Source organism: Anopheles darlingi, chromosome 3 (genome assembly GCF_943734745.1).
Source record: "Anopheles darlingi chromosome 3, idAnoDarlMG_H_01, whole genome shotgun sequence".
NCBI classification, from domain to species: Eukaryota; Metazoa; Arthropoda; class Insecta; order Diptera; family Culicidae; genus Anopheles; species Anopheles darlingi.
Window position 1 is genome coordinate 19,548,486 of NC_064875.1, and position 13,299 is coordinate 19,561,784.

At 49.6% G+C, this 13,299-nt stretch overlaps 1 protein-coding gene across 2 annotated transcripts in view; it reads left to right on the forward strand.

Annotated features, from left to right (window-relative positions):
* Positions 1-7,526: 7,526 nt before the first annotated feature.
* LOC125957121 (IQ motif and SEC7 domain-containing protein 2-like) overlaps positions 7,527-13,299 on the forward strand; it is a 74,471-nt gene continuing 68,698 nt past the window's right edge. The window contains exon 1 of one of the 2 annotated variants that reach the window (XM_049689592.1): positions 7,527-7,567. The gene's annotated coding sequence lies outside the window, so the exon portion shown is untranslated. The remainder of the gene's footprint in view (positions 7,568-13,299) is intronic. The other variant, XM_049689591.1, reaches the window with a different exon arrangement.

The following is a 13,299-nucleotide window of genomic DNA, read 5'->3' on the forward strand; positions in this document are numbered from 1 at the left end:
TCTCTTCTTCTCTATTTCTAACGCTTTTTCAATCTTAGAACCGATTCTTCTTTGTCTTCGATGTCTTCTTTGTCGATTATGAACGGAAAGAGGGCGATGGGAGGAGGGTTCTGTCTCTTGACACCGTTTTAATGTAATTTCCGTGCGCCAAAAACCGCAAAACACGGGGCCAGTGACGTGAATAATGACGCGTAGCGAGCGGGGACAGAAAGAAGGGGCGCGAAGGCTGCTGGTTGGCTGTACATTCGTCTCATCGCGGATGACCAATTTGACAACAAAGTCAAGGGAAGGTTCCTTCCTTGAAGGTTGCGTCCGCCGATCGCTTCGATCGTTTTGTGTGTGCTTTGTTAATGCAAAACCAATGCCGGCGTGTACGGCACAAGACACACACACAAATATGCATTCGCATTCGTTTGTAACATGAAATCGAAACCACAACAACAACGTTCCATGCGTTCGTTTCGCCGAAGGGGGGGAGTCTCTCCTTGAAGGGTGTGTCATGGTTAGATGTGGCAAATGGTGGCGAGGGCTTCGCAATTGAATTATGTATCTGCTCTGTATGTGTTTTGCGATGAGGGAAAATGAAAACATGAAACATATAGTTCCTGCTAAGCACCCCCGCCCCCTCGGGGCGTCTTCAAAGCTAGCGATCTGCAGCTGCAGCAGCAACGACTAATAAACATCATTTTTGATGAAAATAGCCATGCTTTCAATTTCACGGTTCGTCGCGCCGCGCGTCGTTGCAATCGTTGATGTTTTTGGGGTGGTATGTTTTCTTAAGCACAGACCCCGAGGGCCCTGAGCCCTGCAGCGACATGATCATCATCTCATCTCGATCACCATCACATCACAATCATCATCATCATCCGCCGCTTGATGGCCTTGCAGCTTCTTCAGCAGTTTCGGGTGATGAATCGATGCGGTGAAATGGGGGGCCTCCAAAGGAAAACGCGCAAAGCATCCATCGAAAATGAAAGGAAACCCCACCCCAAACCCTTCTCCAAAAGTGGGTGCAATGTTTCATCTGTTTCGATGGTCCAATTTCTAGTCAGCGAAAGCCGCAGGCGCCAAAGGAAGGAGCAGCAGCACCGGTGGTTAAAACACAACCACGAGCCCCAGAAGAGGAGGGAAGAGGGGGGTCCTCATTATTATGCGGTGGGAAAATGGTGGATCACGATTATTCATACGATTTTATCGGGACCGTTTAATGAAAATCGGCTCGGCTATGTTCCGGCCCAGTGCATCGCAGGCGACCTGACAGAGAGAAAGATGTCCAAGTGCGTGTAGCTGATTGTTTCTCTTATCGGCGTGATCGCGGCCCCTCGCGGGAGTGAAGTTTACGGTGCTTTGAAGTGAGACATTGGCCAATAAATTGAAAAGGCACGCGCTGTTTGGCCACTGCATCGCTCTGTGCACAAACACACACATCATAAATCATAAACCTTAACCACCAAATTCCAGGAAGCTCATTGAAACGTTTGAAAATATTTACTTTTGAATGTACCCAACCGTTTTTTTTGTCGGTTTTTATGACCGATAATAAACCGTTCGTTTGGTCGCCGTTGCTTCATTCATATCATTGCGCGGACGCGACCGAGCGGTCTAACGGTGCAAGCATGACCGCGTCTCCTCAATAATATGTCTTCGAACACCACGAAACGCATAAACGATTATGAAAGCATGATATGGAAAACGTGATAAATGTAAATATGCTTCCCTCTCAACACGTGCTCTGCTTATCACTGACCAAAGGGGCAACAGTGAGCGGCCATTTGGTCACGCCATCAGCCACTCAATATGCAGCTGGTTGATAAACGGTGACGGTTTTTGGTTTCGCGTTCGCACGCCAAGCATAAACCGCTCCTTAAGCATTCCGGTCACCGAAATCGAAGTTCCGACGTGGAGCAGCCATCGTGCGTGTCGCAAGGGTTATTAGGGTTGCGTCTGGCCCTGGAGAGAGTTACAATAATATTTGGCTATCCATGGTCGATGCCAACGAAAACGGTAGCCGCTCGAAGCGCGTCGGGGACACTTCCTGGTCCTGGTGATCAATATGGTGGCCAACAAACACAGACACTTAGCACGCGGCAATAGGTTCCCTTCATCCGCCATGATAAGATGGTTTGGCAAACAATAAAACACGTCCTCAGCCCTCCGTTTTGACCCCGTTCGGGATTGGTTTTTGGGAGGTCCTTTACAGACAGACTGTTCGATTTCCTGCGGCTGCGATTGCGTAAACCAAAAATCGGAATCCGATCACCACGACCACGGTGGAGACCGATAGTGGCCCCACATCCCCCTGTCTGTCAATGATTATGTGGCGAGCATCGGTTCGGACAAGATTCAAAATCTCGTAAAGGGCAGCCAACATGGTCCCGGTGGTTGCACACGCACCGGATCCGGGATCGATCCGGGTTTTGTGAAGTCCAAGAAGCGAAACAACGGGGGGGAAGAAAAGCGACTCGTCATGTCACCAGAATAATAGGGGGAGAGAAAGAAGGGAGAGAGCAGCGAGGGATCAACTTTTACTTTCCGGTTTTTAAGCATCACTTTCGATGAGACAACAACGTCGTCGTCGCGCGGCATATCGGTTGCGGTTTTATGAGAGTGTGTGTTTGTTTTTTTCTGTTGTTGTTGTTGCTTATGCTGTGTCGGAGATCCCGGGTCTCTCGCGACGGTCGCTCTGTTATCTTTGATGCTTGCCGTTCGATGACGGCACGTTACATGACAGACGAGTTCAGAGAGGCTGTTGAAGGATCACGCACATATTATGCTTCGCTTTCGAAAGGCGCTATTGTTTAAGCAAATAATTTATTTATTTTTCGCAATCATGAATTCCTCTGTATTTGATCGTTAGTTACTAAAACGCTTTGTTTCTTTCTCGTTTTATTTGCAGGTAAATGATCTTCAACAATAACATTACTTCTTGTGTAAAATGATCCAATCTGCATCCATCGTGCACTTAGTGTACTAAATGTAAGTACAGAATAGGACCTTTCATGATTTTTTACAAAGTACGCCGTCTGGACAGGATCTATTTAAATGTTGAATTTTTCAGTCAATTTTCGGAAAATTTCCCAAATTTATTTCCTGGAACTGGCAGTCTTAACCTTCCATCAGTATAATTACCGACTGTAAACTGAAAGTATTTCTGATGACAGACAAAACAAGCTGTAACAGAACTGTTAGAACTTGTCAAAAGTGGTACTTTGAGGAGGTTTATCCCGAACAGATGAATTACTCCTGCTATTTAAAAAATTAATTCCAAAAATGAACTCGTAGTACTTCTGCCAGTACCTTTAACGCGTATGAGCTGGTTCATATACTACAGTAAAAATAAGTCGCAAACCGACCCCAAAATTGTAACATTCAAACAATGTTGGTCCATCGCGACAGGGTGTGTACCAGGTGCGCAACGAAGTCATAAAAAGTTTGCACGAATTAATCACATTAAAGGCCGGTCAGCATTAGGATGTAAAATTTAACTCGCCTCCATTTAATTTAATAACCCCAACCATGTTTTTGTCGATGTGCTCAATCCCTCAAACCCATCAATCACTGCAGGGGTCCAGTAATTCGTGCGTGCGTGCGTGCAGCAACAGCAATGTGTGCAAACCCAAACGCCCAATACCAAGGGCCGTAAAAGGGCCCCGGCGCTGGCAGCACAAAACCTGTAATCAAACACGCTCGGCTTCGCACGCACCAGAACCTAATTGGTGCCTGGTTGCCGAAATGTATGCCATCAAGTGCGCCCCCGCGCTTTTAACCGCGGCTCGATAACACCCCCAAAGCGTCCATTCTGTACGTAACACACACACGCTGGGGGGGGGGGGGCTCCCGCGCACACACAGAACGTCGCGTTTGAAATGTGCCGCGCAGATTTGCACAATGACCACGACAGGATAGCAATAATCATCGGCACAACGAAGTGTGTGTGTGTGTGTATGTGTGTGCAAATAGTGCCCGTAGGAAACGCCCGAAACCTGCGCCAGGCCACCAGAAGCCAAACCTCATGACATAATCCTCAACAAAGGCAGGTGCACCGCTCGGTAGGATGGCGATGGCGTTGGCCCATTCGCTCGCTTACGCTCGCCATATTTACATTGCGAAGCTCACCACCAGCCGGACGGACACTTTTGAATTGAAAGCCATTCCCCTCAGCAGACGAGGAACGATCTTTCACCTCTTGGGATGTGGCAGGATGTGTCAGCGGGTCAATCAGTATTTGATCGGCGTCGTTTAGCTCGTTACGCTGACCCCAGGTACCCCGGGCACCCCGGGTCGTGATGATCTTGACATGATCTCCGTCGGTATTGCAGCATACAAACTCCAATCCACCATCGTCCAGACACCGACTCCACCGGCTAGTGGATGGTTTCCCTTTCGATGCTCGATCAGCACTCCATTCGCTCGACCCTCGACGTTCGAAACAATTTGACATCCATCTATGGTGGTCTTCAGCGATTCATTGGACACGCGGGGTCCCGCATATCCAAAATCCGGACCCTCTCCACTCCCCGGGGACACCGATGATTTCCTTTTTCGTGAATTAGACTCGACAGCGACCACCGGACGGTCCGTGTTGCTGTTATGTTGCTGGGGGTTTACCATCACGGTATAAAGTAAATAACTTTACCTTACTACCACCATCTCACTCAGCTGGTGGGGCAATTGATTTGTCACGACCAGCCCGTAGACTGTAGAGGAGAAACCTTTCGCAACTGTCACGTCGTTAGTTTTGGGGAAACAGGACGGCAACTCCCCTCCTCGGTGAGCTCAGTGAGGTGTGCGGGTGTGTCGATAATTTGCAATAACTGTGAATTGGTCAAGGGTAGGTCTGACTGCCTGCAAGGTAAATCGCATTTTTTGCATCGCCCAGATCGTGGACAACCCATACGGTGACATGTGGAAAAATTGGTTAAACAAATAGCATCTCCGCACACACACACGCACACGCAGGTGTTTGCATCAAACGAATGCACAAACATTACATCATCGGGTCCCCGGGAGCAGCAGAAATTCAATGAACTGCCCCCACAATACCACCCTGAAGCTGCATGCTAGAGGTCTTAAACAGATTTAAAAAGCAAAACTCGTTGTCGTAATGTACGAAACTCTAGCGATTCGGCATTTTTCTCTCGATGAAAAGCTGGCAACAGCTCATTCGTCTGGCATATGAAGCTTTTGTTTGTTCTGTCATTGACACTAAGGTTGGTTTGAAGATGCTACGCGATCTGACGCTCAGTAGAACCGCTCTATAGAACGCTCAATATGAGGCTGAAGTGCTCGCTCTCATGGGGGACCGGTGAGGAAGAAATAAAAAAAATCATTTGCATTTGCTGACCACCAGAACGTATGACTCGACTTTGAAGCGCTTCGATCACTCGACAACGTAAGCGCGGGTGTTTCTCTCTTCTCTGTTGTCATCATCGGTCTTGAGTCACCTGAGCATCACATACGTAGTATCTTCGTTCGCTCTCCGATTTTTTTTTTGGTTGGAAGTCGAGAAGCATCACATCACGCATCACGCGTGTTGGTCACGACAAAAAACGTGCCACTCGCGGGGCAACAATCTTTTGCCGTGCCAATTGAGGTACGATTCAGTGCAGCGGTTTGTGTTGGTTCTTTGGATCGTGGTAAGTCGAGCAAAGGTTGTCGCTGGAACATGTTTTGCCAAAGACCTCTCTCTCTCTATCTACAGCAGGAAACGTGACCTGACGGAGAGTACCAGTTAACTGCACAAATATGTTGTGTATCACAGCGAAGTTAACGGACGAACGGACACATGCGCACTTTGCGCTTCCGTAACTCACTCAGGTTCTACCCAAGTTCAGGGGAGAACTGATTTAAGTTGCTGTTTAGCAAAAAAAAAACCTCTCTCTACAAATCCGATCTTGCCATCTCACCCCGTGGTAATGATGACTTTTCCGCGATCCAAGCGATGCAGTGGCGGCTGCAGCAGCGGCATCATCGTCATCAACGCTCAGAGTGCACGCTGCACTCACGCAATCGATTGTGTTTGTCGGGGAGGTCGTTGCATCTCTGGGGCCCCCGTTGTTGTTTCCATTACTAATTACAGAGCGCGTTCGATTAAAAGTTTCCTGCTTCCGAGTGAATGCACACAGGTTACCTGGCACAGGGTTGGCAGTTTAGCGCGGTCAAGCCATTCCATGGCAAGATTGTTTCATTAACAGATCCCCTACAAAAAAAAACCGTGGCCTTAAGTGAGTAGCGATCAGTTATGACAGTTAGAAGAGCGATGGAGATTCCTTTCAGCCTCTGACCGTCCGAGACGGTTTGTCCTCATCAGGGCATTCGTACAACAGCAAACAACAGCACCAACAGAATGCCATCTCGGGGGTTTCATTTTTTGCATTGGGTCAATATGTTTTGCAGCAAAACATTTTTCAGTTTGTTTGTTCTGAGCTTAAAGTGCTGCGCCGTGCCAGGGAAGTCAATGTCATTCTTGTGACCCAAGCTGGGGTTTTCTGACGGTCCCGATGAGAAGTGAAGTTCTCTGTCTCTACCGAAAGCAACGGTATTCTTCATTAAGGGCAAAACACTTGCAAAAAGTGTAGTACCAGCGCGCAATGCCTCTTGAGGTTGAGTTCGTTTCTGCTGTTGAAGTCTTTCGTTTGTTGATCAACATTGTTTCCATTAAAAAAAAAGCTGCCACTTTCGCTGCCGTGTGTTCTACGCATCAATCCAGCCCAGCATTGAACGATTGAAAGCTCTCAACCAGACGCAAACTGTGGCGCATTTCCTGCACAATTCCTCAACGTCGCCGTCTTCGTCGTCGACGTCGACGGCTTCCTGTCGTCGTCTCGTTGTGACCATTTGCCGGCCGCCTCAAATGCTTTTCCACTGTCGTTCTGCGTTGTGAATCGGAAGTGGAGGAGGGGGACTTTAAAATGTTCGTCACATCGACCCAACGCTCAGTAAGGTACGAGAAACAGAGAGACAAAGAGGAGCAAGAGAAGGAGACGGAGGAAGCACCTAGCATCGGAGCTCCGAAATACGATACCGGAATTGCGCTCCAACGTTCCGGTCGTTCATGGTGTCGTAGGGTTACGAGCGCGTCTTTCTCACGTGGAAACCCTTTTCGTACGAAACTAATATGGTTTTTGTTTTTGGCGTTTCGTTACTAAACGATGTCCCGAAGCTGAGTTGTCGCTTTTTTGCTTTCTTCTGGGATGAAAATCCAAGAATTCAACTAAGCTAGGAGGACTTTCCCGAGGCTTTATGCTTACAGCAGATAATCTATACTATACTGCATTAATTACAAAAGTAGCTCTTCGATTTTGGCGACTTTTTCTGCTAAAAATTGTTTAAATTCCCTGCGATCATTCGCCTCAAACCCAACCGTTCATTTCTTCGGCACAACACCGACGATCAGCCAATACGCACACACACACACTCAAAGCACGCTCGGTAAACTTCGGCTCCGAAACGATCAAAACGATCAAAACGATCGCGCTTGTGAGGGGTTGAACGCGCGGAGACCGCTGCCGCTAGTAGTTCGCTGCTCTCGTAGTGATCAGTTGTGTTTACTTGTGGATCATCCAAGGTGTGTCAGGTTGAGTGTTTTTTGGTGGCAATTTTTGTGTCGATTTTCTGCGTTTTTTTTTCTGTGCTTTTGGGATCAAATTAGCGGCCCTTCCGGTTCGGGCCCTCTCCCCAGTGTGGCCAGTGTTAATTACTATCTTTGCGTGCGAGGAGCGCGCGCGCGCTCTCGCGATGGATAGTAACACGCAGTGTACGGCACGATCGTGGGGAGGGCCCCCGAAATAATTGAGCCGTCGCCGTGTGTCGCCGAAAACCAAAGGCCTCCCCACCAAGGAGCTGATTATAGAAGGCGTCCAAAAACCACGCTCCCGGGTGTCGCTGGTCACATCAACCAGGTGTCGAATATCGCGAAACGTGCGCCGGTGCCACCGTTTTTCGCGGTCCCGGTTCCCCAGAGCGTTTTTTACCGTTCGATCGTGCCTGTGTGTGTGTGTGTGTGGATGTCTTGTGATTAGTTTTTCTCCCAGTTAGTGGCCTCCCTCGGGGTTGGCTGCTTTGGGAAATTAGTGCACGAAACACGTCGTCGTCGTCGTCGTCGTCGTACACCGGGATAGTTGAGGTGTGATAGCAGCTTCGATGCGATAGTGTGCCTGCCGCGGGGGGTGCTCAGCTGCTCAGGATGGGGAGAAACGTGCAAGAATGTGTGTGGCGCAAAAATGGCCGCCTATCAACTGTCGAAACGATATTGTTGTAACCGATACTCGGCAGCTGCCGTCACTGTTGCTGCTGCAATTGAAGCTGATCAGTCGGTACACAGTTTGAAGTTGTTGTGCAAAGCCTTGTGGTGGCCAAACAGCGCACACAAACCGCTCGAAGGGGCATCGCGCGGTGCTCAGTTGCTGCTCAAACCACCTACACGACGAATCCACACACCCACCTTAGCGGGTATTTGAATAATGCACAACCGCACGGAACGGAACGGAACGGAACGGAATGGTGTAGTGCAACGCTTCGTCGAAGTGAGAAATGCAACTCTCATCACCATCAACAGTGTCTGTGTGTGTAGTGTATGTGTGCACTGTGTACTAGTTTCATTAGAAGCCATCAGTATCTACCTTCGCGTACAGCGTTTGTTTCTCGTTAATTTTGCATTTCATTTGCACTAAGCCCGGGATTGCTGGATTTTAGTGCGTTGGTTTTGCGGCTGTTTTGTTGTTGCTGCTGCTGCTGCATCTCCTCCGGTGTATGTGCGTGCGTGCGTGCACAACAGTGGGCGCTGTCAAAGTCAGTTGCTGCCGCAGTTGGATCTTCGTGTAGCACGATCGCACGTGGCAACGAAATTGAAGTAAAATGAGACAGCACGCTGACAGCAGGGCATCCACGGGATGCTGCTACGTGCCTGCTCTGTTGGTGTGGGGGGTCTCTGACACCAGGAAAATGGAGGAAAAGCCCGGTAGCACCGCCACCCCCCGGGTTCGCAACGCTATCAAAACGCGTCGTTCCGTGATCGTCAAGCGGAAGCTCTGAAGCGACTCCAGGTGTACCGAATTGCCGGTTGTACTGCTGCTGGAACTAAAGAGCCTCAAGGGAGAGACAGGGGTGCTGGTGTGAAAATTCGTTTAATTTGTCCGTGAAAAGCGAGCAGCTCAGCAGCAGCGGGTGCCGATTTAGTGTGACATTTTCAGGGCAGAGCCCATCCAATTTGCAACAACAGCACACAAAAAAGGGAAAACACAAAATGGGCAACCACGCGTAGAGCCCCAAAAGAAATGGAGACCTTACTGGAGACTCCTCTTACGGGTCCGAAACGAGGTGGGAATGGGTACCGTTCGTTTTATGGGACCACCGTTTGTTGTTGCTGCTGCTGCGTGTGTGTTGTTCCAGTGTTGTTTGGTTGCGTGCGGGTTTTCTTCCCTCTCATTATTCCTTCCACTTTTGTCCAATTCCCTCGGACAGTTGATGAGAGGACAGCAATCATTTTGCGCGAAAATACGGTACCTCCGGTACGAAACTGGAGCGCGCGCGATGGCTTATCGTCTGCGGCTACTTGTGATGATGTTGTTTGTGTTGTTTGTTGCTGTTGCTGTTGCTTTTGACCCGCTCCGGTTACTAGCGCAAGACAGAACGTACGTTCTGCACGTTAATCCGTTGTTCACTGACCCAAAAGGTGACACTAGACATGGCCATCTGATGCGCTCCGTTTATGTATTCCAACTGTAGCGGCTCCAGAATCACGCACACGATTCCGATTCCGATTCCGAGGGGCATTTAGTTGGCAGCACTTTCTGTAAAACTATTAGTTTAGTGTGTCACCGCTTTCTAGTTAAATCGTGTACCTCGCGCGGTTTGCATACACAAATGGTGGCGTCTCTCGTTCTCTCTCTCTCTCCGTGGAACACCATATGTTTGTGCAGCTTTTCACCCCTTGGTCGTATGTTGTGCTGCGTCCTGCTTGCAATGTTGCAACGGGCACACACCTGGTGCTGGATCGTCGTTCCCTCTGGCCCCGGGGAGGAAGTTTGTTTTCATTTCTCCGGACCCCTCTGCTCGATGATTCATGTACGACACCCTCGCTCGCGTGTCCTGCTGCTGTTCTACTATGCCAGCACCAACGCCAGCTCCAAGGTTTCACTTTTGCCACCATTGGCAAGCCGACATTTTCGGGACCGGTTCCCGGTTCCCGGATCAACCACGCCAAGCGCCATAAATTAAGTATCCCGCGCCGAACGGACCTTCCTACGGTCGCGCGTGTCCGCAATTCGCCGATTCTTCCATCGTTCAGTTCAGGTCCCGGTTTTGGCGCGTTGGCGCGATCGCGCCGTACGGCAACCTTAATCCTCCCAGAACGCGGACAACGGTCACGAGCAGTAGCAGCAGCAGCGGCAGCGGCAGCGGCGGTGGCGGCAACGCAGACAACAATCTCCAAGCTGAACGGCGGCGGCGCCAACAGTTGTTCACCTTCGAAGGTGATCGGACTATGGTCCATGGAGTGTACGCGCGCGCGAGCTACATATGATCGCAGTGTTGAGCTTAGTGTTTCGTGTGGTGCTTGAACAGGTCTTTGAACTGACTGACTGTCAGCCGGTTGCCTCCAAATCCTCCTTGACGACGATGTTTTGTTTGTCTCTTCCAATCACTCCAGCCTATGGCCGCCAGTAATTACGGAGCAGTTTATCTGGCAGTTTTTTTTTCGAGAATTTTGGGCGATGTTTTTGCTGCCCCGATCACGGATGTTCTTTTTGGGGGGATTTCCCCGATTCCAGACGAGCGTGAATGTGTGTCACACCGTGGGCTGTGGCCAACGCAATGGCGACTCATCGAACCCGCCGGGAATGGATTTCGAGCTGTGTAAGCAAAAGCATGACGTAAACCATCTCGCTGTGTTGCTGTTGTTGTTGTTTGTCATCAACCAGCTGCCGAACACACACACACAGGGACGAGCAAAAGTCGCGTCGGCGTGGCTCTGTATATTTGCTCGCTTTCTACCTTCAGCTCCAGCAACTTATTAACATCCCGATGACTAATGGTGTTGACTGTCGTAAGGTTGATTTATCGAACGTTTGCGAACATAAAATTGTTCGAGTTTGCGGGAGAAGTTATTGTTAAAAAAGGGAGGACGCTTCTTGTGTCATTAACCGACCCCGATGGCGGCCAAACGGAGGAGAGCACTTCATGAAGCGATTGAATTGCGCGCGCGTGATTGGAATACTGAAGCGATCGGTAATTCCCAGCAAAGTCGTGAATGCGAAATATATATATAAATCAAACAGCATAGACAGACCACTCGGCATTGGCCTTTCTTGAGCGACAGTTGGCCTCGCGGCGGACAGAGCGACAGAGCCTTTAATTACCGGACCGGAGCACTATGCTACGCATCGGAACACCCGGAACCTTTTTGATTGGCGACTTCCGGTTTTATGTTTTATCAGCAAATTAGTCCCCATCTCCCTGGCCTCAAGTCATCAAATCACACACCAGCACACCATCAATCGCACACCAGCGTACCATGTCAACCGTGGCGGAAAAGATGATTCCCGATGAAATCCTCTCCTCTGTCATCAACCATTGGGTTTGACGGTGAAGTGCCGAACCGGAATTGAAGCGATGATTTGATTTCGAACAAAATTACGGTTGACGATCACTTTGAGTTCTGTGCTGTCCGCGATGAAGTGTAGCCGTGGAAAGGGGAGGAGGGTCTTGTGTTAATTAATTTTTGATCACCATCTGGTAGCAAATTGACTGCCGAGGTTTTGAAATTAAGGATTGGATCCGTTCCTTCCGTGGTTCGGATGTTTATGGGCAACGTACGGAACGGAACGGATTGAGTGGAGTGTGCATAAGTGTGTGGCCTTCCTTCCCTCGTTTAGCCCTCCAAGACTTGTCACTAGAGGTTGTTCCGGACGAAGTTTCCTCAAAAATTTACCAATTGCCAAGCTCCGAACCGTGATCAAACGGAATTGCCACGATTGTTCGCTGAATCCGTTCTTCCGGAAATCGTCGTCCCACACGAGACATGGAGTGTAGAAAGTCCCTTCCACGGTCATAAGTACGCCACTTGCGAGGAAACGATTTACGTGAAGTGATTAATCGATTATCGCGCTCCCCAAGTAATCCGATCTTTGAGCGTAAGTGATCTCTGAGCACCTTTTTTTTTCGAGAGAGTCGACAGCAAAACTGCATCCGGTCCGGACCGAGCCGGGCGTGCGTGATGTATGCTCCGGATGTTTAAAAGCCCTGCGAAAGGTGCGAAAGTCCCCCCAGCCCCGAGAGATCTGGCACCTTGGTTTCACTGCTTTCCTTGGCCTTGGATTGGCCTCACTTTTTGGGGTGGTATCTTACCGGATTGCCGGAGAGAAAGGCCACCGGGCCGGCCGGGTTTTGTCACTTTTACTCACTTCCTTCCTGGAGCTGAAGAAGATGGTCCGTCGAAAGATGGGCCCCACGAAAGCCCCCTTTTCGGAAGCTGCTACATAATGATTTCTCATCATCATTCTCAAGAGGATGATCGTTTGCTACCTTTGGTGGCCATCTCGAGATGCTCTACCGGGAGACAGAGTGGTTCCGGTACTCGGTGCCAAACATAAATTTCAATTTATCTGTCAAATCGCGTGGCGCGAGCTTTGGCCATTTACCGAGTGCCGAGTGAAGTGCGAGACTTGGTTGGCCCGAAAAAAAAGGGCGAAAGTTGTTTTTCTCGTCATTTTCGTCCAAATTCCGGATCCGGAGCCGAAGTCTGTTTCACTTTTTTCCCCGCCCTTTTTTCAGTCGATTCGGTGCCGGACAAATAGTTAGTGCCCGATTAATTTGGTGAGCTCGGCGACTGTTGATTGGCGGCAGTGACGGTGACGGTGGCCTAATAATCACGCCGCTCCCCGGGCGCTGACTTGGGAGTCGGAATCGGGCCCAATTAATGTTTTACACTGCTCGGACTCAGCAGTGGCACCCCTGGTTGGACAACCGATTGCCGGGACAGTGCCGGTTTGCCGCACAATCAAAATGCAGCGTGCAGATGATCATGCTCTGGAGCTCTGGAGAATGAATAAATGATGCCGCCCATCATTGAGTCATTCGGTTTTTCCGTCGCTTTTAAAAATTGAACCATTATCTTTGGTCGCCCCCCTGGTGCTGACGATTCGGTGATAGAGCGTTCCTTTTCCTCCAGCACGCACACCACTAGCATCCAGTTGATTCGAGACCGGCTTCCTTGCAGCAACACTTCATTCGCCGCCCTTCGACAAGAAACTGAAAACACCAATCCAGGTGACCCCTTTTTCCCGGCCTTCGCGTTCCGGT